The sequence below is a fragment of the Salvia miltiorrhiza genome, chromosome 5 (assembly GCF_028751815.1).
Source record: "Salvia miltiorrhiza cultivar Shanhuang (shh) chromosome 5, IMPLAD_Smil_shh, whole genome shotgun sequence".
In the NCBI taxonomy this organism is placed as follows: domain Eukaryota; kingdom Viridiplantae; phylum Streptophyta; class Magnoliopsida; order Lamiales; family Lamiaceae; genus Salvia; species Salvia miltiorrhiza.
In genome coordinates this window covers 25,638,408-25,645,873 of record NC_080391.1, presented here as the reverse complement: position 1 = coordinate 25,645,873, position 7,466 = coordinate 25,638,408, and the positions used below count along the sequence as shown (strand labels likewise).

General features: G+C 31.9%; 1 long non-coding RNA gene across 1 annotated transcript; it reads left to right on the top strand.

The window, feature by feature from the left end:
- The first annotated feature begins 5,303 nt into the window (after positions 1–5,303).
- Positions 5,304–6,316, top strand: LOC131024257 (uncharacterized). The gene is made up of 2 exons (XR_009101721.1): positions 5,304–5,396; positions 5,558–6,316. It is a non-coding gene; the product is annotated as an uncharacterized LOC131024257 (long non-coding RNA).
- The last annotated feature ends 1,150 nt before the right edge of the window (positions 6,317–7,466 follow it).

Here is a 7,466-nt window from a genome sequence, read left to right as displayed (position 1 = left end):
GCGGCGGCAAAAAAAATTGAAAACTCAAAATTAAAGATCTAAAATTTATTTTTCTCACTCATTTTCTTTTCTGTATTTTATTTTGAGTTTATTCTCCTATATGAAATATATAATAGATTAAATACATAATTTCATTGTAATATGTATAATATTTTGATTGTAAATATCTAGTAAGTAGTTTAGTTGTTGATAAAAATAACAATGAGCAACAAAGAAATACTACTATATGTTATAAAGATTTTTGTCAAATTTTTAAAGTGTTTCAATAAGGCAATTTAGAGCATCTTGAACGATAGCGCTACAATGTGTGCGGATTAATGCCTAAGGTCAAAGGTCTTGGATTTGAGTCTCATGTGACGCGGCCTTTAAATTTCTTTAATATTGTTGTTCATTCACGCTACACCAAATTCTTTTTTTTCTTTCAATTTCTTTTTTTATATTCTTTTATATTTCAGTATTTCACATATGTATCACTCCCTCCGTCCTGCCAAGCTTGAGACATTTCTTTTGGGCACAAAAATTAAGGAGCTATTGTTTAATTATTTAAGTATGTTTGTAAATTTTTGGTTAAGTAGTTATTTATATAATTAATTATTTTGAATTATTTTCTAATATAAAATTTAAATTAATTAAATCTGAAAAAAGAAATATTCTAAAACCACCCCTCCAACCCCCAAATCCCTACCCCCACACCATTGATCTTCTTCCGACCAAATACTAGCAATCCCGCCGGATTTCCTCCCCCCACCGCCCCAAATTCCCGTCGCCGACGGGTCTTTTCATCGCAGAGGCAAGCCGCCACAAAGGCAAGCCAATGTTCTCAACCATCGCAGAGGCAAGTCGCCACAACAACAGCCAGACGACGCCGTTGCACATAGCAGCGACTAGAGGTGTAATCGAATCGAGCCGAATCAAATAGTGGTATGTATTGAGTCGAATCACGACCTTTGTTTATCGAATATTTTGAGGCTCACGAACTTAATCGAGCCTATACGAACTTTCTAAATTTATATATATATATATATATTTAAAATATTGATTATTTTCTCTTGAAAATAAATTATTTCATTCAAAATAATAAATATATTAATTATTTTCTTATGACAAGTAGAGATATTTAGAATTTAATACAATTATTATTATTTTCAATAGATAAATATAAGTTGTACCTACTAGTAATTTATATTTCAACTTGAATCACTTAACGAACGTGTTCACGAGCTAACGAGCCGAATACTACCAAGTTGGTTTGTTTATTTATTAAACTTCTCTAAACGAACTTTAACGAGCTTTTTTCGAGCCTAACTCCAAATAGTTCGCGCGCGCCTTGGTTTGTTTACAGCCCTAGCGGTGATGTTGTTGGCCTCTCCGTCTGGATTCTCAGCTTCGGTCGTCGTCGCTCGGATTTCAAGCGATCGCGCTGCCTGGCCCTAGATCTACCAAGTCTGCAACCTCCCTCGATTCTCTCTTCAATTCCCGGCAACCTCCGGTTCACCCTGCATCTACCAAGTCTGCAACCTCCCCCTACAACTGTCGCCGTGTACCTGAATCCTAGATCCCCAAAAATTGCACTCTTATCCCAATGTTGGAGTACGCCACCGCCGCGTTTTTCCCGATCACTGCCTCGAAGAACGACACCGCTATCACCGTAGATCCCTAACTCCATATCTCCAATGCGCAGTCCAACACAAAACTAAATGGTGGATGAATGATTCTGATCGAAGAAAATGGAGGAGAAAAATGGAGAGTGGGAAAATGGGTTAGGGCTTGGGAGGGGCCCAATTGCTTAATTGAGTTGATTAAAAAAATAAGGGGTGTAATTAATTTTATTAATTAGTGTTTTAAATTGCGTTTTTTGTCAAAAAAAAAGAAACGACTTAAGCTCGGTGGGACAACCCGAAAAGAAATACGACTCAAGCTCGATGGAACGGAGGGAGCACTATTTATCTAGTTTGATCTGTACAATATATTTTAATAGTTGTTTTATTATTATTTATATTTTGAAACCATAAGTATATACAAAATCTAATAATCATTATTAAAAATTTAAAATTACAATATAAAAACACAATAGCATAAAACTACACCAACATAAAATACAATAACATTAAACTAATAATATTATAAACTCTAGTAAGGTCAAAGATCACTTCCAGATCCTCCAACGTAGATACAAGATGGAAGAGTATTATTGTGTATTAAAGCATGTACAAATAGATCATGTATATACATGTTGGTTTACTGATAAGCTATAAATAATAAATGGTGTAGATTAAATGAAATCTGGTTGGGGGATGTTGATTCAAATGTTTAGATTTTCAGTTAAGATAGGTTTTCTACGGATGGATGTTGCATTAAAACATTTGAGATGACCAAATTTCAATCAATGCAGTGAATGGATAATGAAATGGAGCATTAAACCATTTGGTAGGACCAATGACCAAATGTCAATCAATATAGTGAATGAGCTAATCAATCAATAGGGAGTGATAGAGTGGATGGTGTAAATTTAATGAAATCTGGATGGACAGTGGCAATTCAATATTTATGAAGTATAAAAATGGAATATTCATTGTAGAGGGAAATGTAGAGTTGATTATTGGAGATAGAAATCCAAAAAACTCTACATTTTAACTTTATATAAGAGTGAAAGGCACTCTATTGTAGAGTTACCCTTCGAGATGCTCTTAGGCCTCATGTTAGCATATTACAATTTATGAGCTTTTATGTGTGGCCTCCGTCTCATTAAAGATGATTCGTTTTTCATTTTGGGTCGTCTCATTAAATATGAATTATTTTCATAAAAGATAATATTTAACTCTTGAATAAGTGTAGGTCATACAACTTTTATCTAATTTACACTTTCTTCTTAATCTTCGTACCGTAAAAAAATGGATCATCTTTAATGAAACGATGAAAGCATATCTCATTTTTAAATAAAATCTTCGACAACGAATGTTCTTTTTTGTTTTCGAAAATTCTTTTTTATTTCTACTATAGATTCAAATTAAAGTTGTAATTTATTTATTTGGGTATAGACGAAGTTGTAATTTACACTATGAATAAGGGCTATAACATTTGTAATTTACACTAATATTTGAGTGGATAAGTTGTCATTTCATGTATAATTTTAATGGTGGGGATACTTTTAATCAAGCTTATATATGTAGAATAATTCTATTTGTAGCATCCATTTTACTAAGATATCTCTCTATTTAAAATAATAATAAATAATTATAAATTTGTTATTTTACTATGTAGCTCCTAGTCAATATATTCATATTTGTATGACGAAACACATTCCAGCCTCGAATTATCCTAGTCAATATATTCATATTTGTATATATGCATCTCATAAAAACTTGTATATTCCTTGAAAAGTTTTATATTTAACCTTAACCTGTAATTACTTATATATTCATATAAATTTATTTATTTTTATTTAATTATACATGTGGACTCCATTTTGCCACTAAACCATCTTGATCGTATCTCTATTTTTTTTAGGGAGAGAGAATCTTGATCGTATATTTATACCATTTGAATTGCGTATGTGCCAATCGTAACTAATTGGATTAATAGCTGAAAAATATACGAACTATCACCAAATTTGTAAATTGCACATGATCTTAAAAAATAACTCCACAATACATATCTTTCGATTTAATTGCAATATGCACACGGCGAAAGTTTCGATTAGGAATAATTTTGACCGGCCATAACGACTTGGACAATATTTAACATTATATGGCATGATGCATGACATTTTTAACACGCTGGCAAGACACGTGTAGAGGCACTTCTTATTTGCTCTATTCCTTGAAAAGTTTTATATTTAACCTTAACCTGTAATTACTTATATATTCATATAAATTTATTTATTTTTATCTAATTATACATGTGGACTCCATTTTGCCACTAAACCATCTTGATCGTATCTCTATTTTTTTTAGGGAGAGAGAATCTTGATCGTATATTTATACCATTTGAATTGCGCATGTGCCAATCGTAACTAATTGGATTAATAGCTGAAAAATACACGAACTATCACCGAATTTGTAAATTGCACATGATCTTAAAAAATAACTCCACAATACATATCTTTCGATTTAATTGCAATATGCACACGGCGAAAGTTTCGATTAGGAATAATTTTGACCGGCCATGACGACTTGGACAATATTTAACATTATATGGCATGATGCATGACATTTTTTACACGCTGGCAAGACACGTGTAGAAAACGACGCCGTTTTGGTTGTTTTCTTCAATTTTAATTAACCTAATGAGATTCCCCAATTATGCACGCCCTAATTAGCCCATTTTTTAGTAGGATAGAACGACGAAGGAAGATAAACAGCTACAATTCCGACAGTGAGAGAGCGACGAAGGAAAGCCGAGAATTGCAGCGGCGCAAAATCGAAGCACTGCATTAGCACGACTGAAATCGATGTTGTATTTCATTCTATCCGCGCGGCGAGCATACTGCGCAAGAACCCTAATTCTATTGGGGAAGAAAGTTTGATTTTAATTTTAAATTATACTCACATTAAACTAAAGGGAACAATGTCGTTTAATTTTGAGTGTTAGAATATATATAACTACAAAATGATGTCGTATTACTTGCCGCCGGTGCGTCCACGACTGCAAATTTCGAGAGCCACGTCAACTAGGATTAAGGTTATGGTCAACGCATGTGTACATTGCAATTAAATCAAAAGATGATGTATTGTGGAGATATTTTTTAAGGTCATGTGCAATTTATAAATTCGGTGATAGTTCATGTATTTCTGGCTATTAACCCTAACTAATTATGACAAATATGGTTTATCACCTAGACCGTGGGATTTCACAATATTAAAATATTTTTTAATAAAAATGAACCCTATTTAGACCAGTACAATACCATCCGTTTATATATCACGTCTTTAATTATTATAATTGACATTAACTTCCTCTATACTATACGTACTATATATAAGGCGGCATTTCAACATTTTTCTATTTTATTTACGAGGACATGCATACACATGTGTTAGGTGAATATTGATGTCATAGCAATGCACAAATATATTCATATCATCATCGTTAAATTGAAAACGATGAAAAGTAGAAAATACAATCGAACATGCACGATTCATACAATCGTAACATTATCCACCATGCCAATTACCCAGTTGGTTATTGATATTACCTTGACAAATATATGATCCAATTAGTGCAGTCTCCACTAACATTAATTTCCCGAGTGCTTAATTATGAACTAATTTAATCTTGCCCTGCCACTAATAAAATCAGAAATAGTACACCCATTCTTGTGTATATAATCCGTATCTTCCAAAACCCATTTTTCCTCACTAAGAATTCAGAAAAAAGAAAAAAGAAATACTAGCAAGGTGATGAAAATGCTTTATTATCTCTTGCATGCCCAAACCCTAGTTTTCTAATTAGCATCAACCCTAAGAAAAATAAGATCAAAACTCTAGCTGTTTATAGTACTCTAGTTATGATCTCTCTATTTTTGTAATAGTATTAACATTTTTGTCGATTCGGACAGGTGAATCCGAAGCATGAAGGCTGTGATCGCTGTGATTCTTGTTTATTTTCTGATGATGGGAAATCTCAATTGCCATGCAGAAAATCGCCGGCTTCTAAGCTCTGCAATAGATGATGATGGTGATGATGAGGCTGGATCAACTCGACAAAATACTCATCATAAAAAAGGAGATACCAACGAGCCAGCTCAGTTCCCACCTCACACTTGGCACTAGCCAATATATACATATATGTTTCTACACAGGCGGATAATAGCATGAGCTAGGGCTTGTTGGGAGCTAAAATTAAAAAATTTCGACCATAAAAAATGGTAAAGAATCGAAAAATTATTAATATATAAGATTTTAAAAAAATAAGTTTGGTGTGGCAAAGCTCTCTAGCTAGAGTACCCTTTAGTTAACCCGCCTATGTGTATGTGTGTATATATATCGCGATATATTGGATGAATGTTTGAAAAAGTTGGTTATGGGATGTAACATTAATTAATTATAGTATATGTTATGTTATGTTAATATGTTAGTGTGAGATTTACCCCAAAATCTAAGTAATAAATCGCGAGTTTGGTGTGTTTTTAATTGTGATAATAGTTTGTCATGTGATTAAATGTTGCAATTAGAGTCGCAACGATTCTCGTCTATTCAGCTTTGGATTGCTTTTCATTAAGAGTTTAAGACTATCTTTATTCACCATCAATTACTATCGGTCGATAGGACAAAAAAGTTAAACAAAAAAATTATAAAATATTGAATTATATTGTGTCTGTGTTTTGCAGACCAACCCTTTCACTTGCCTTTTTCAATCAAATAACACAATGCTATTTGGCATTTTACAATTAAAAAATATATATGATAACAATAATAAATATCGCTTTATTAAAGAAAAGAAAAAAAAAAACTTAAAACTCTTGAAAGCACAGAGGAAGCAAACTAAGGGCCGAGTCTCATTAATAAAAAATACATATGATAATAAATAAAAAAGAAAAAATATTGAGATTGAAATGAGTTATGATAAAGTAAAAAAATTGTGGAATTTAATTAAATTATGGTTATGCACGTAGAAAAGAGAGAAATAATTTTTTATTAAAAGATTGGATTGAGATAGGTTATTGATAAACATATATAGTGGCCGTTTAGTTCGAGTAGAGGAATTGAAAGGGAATGAAATCAAATAAAGGAGTGGAATGGTAACAATAAGCATTACTTTTATTGAGTGTTTGGTTTAATAATGGAAATGAATCATTAGTAAGAGATTCTCTTTCTTTTGTTTCTCCTTTATTTTGAGGGGTAACAAATTGGGTGATTGAATTACCCCCTAAGTAAAGGTAATGGTGACCTTATTATCCAAACCAAACAATGAGTAATTGATTCAATTAATTGATTCCCTTTCCAACCTCTAAAAACACTCAACCAAACATGGGCTATAAAAACGTGTTAATTTGGGTCGATTATATATTGAACTTGTGGCCAACAAATAATGTTTTCTATGCATCGTTATTTGTAAAAAAAAAAATACACTACTATATCGAGTAAAACCTCTAATAGAAAAATACAATCGAAAACGTGAAATTTTATTATTTTTAAAAGGTATTAATTAATTAATATTCAATTGAATTAAAAAGAGATATATTTAACTGACTTAAATTTAATAATTACATCGAAAAATAAGAGTATTTAATACAAAGAACTTGAATCTAACTATTCACAATGTATTAAAAGTAGAAACCTCCAATGCTGCATATTTTTTCAATACAATCTAATGCTGCATATTGACGAAAAGCTAACAAAATAAATTATTATTAAAATCATACCCAAAATGGTACTATATCTATACCATTTGGTTCGCGCATGCGGCAATCGTAACTAATTATGACAAATAGGATTTGAATTGATCGCCATAGTCCACACTCCACA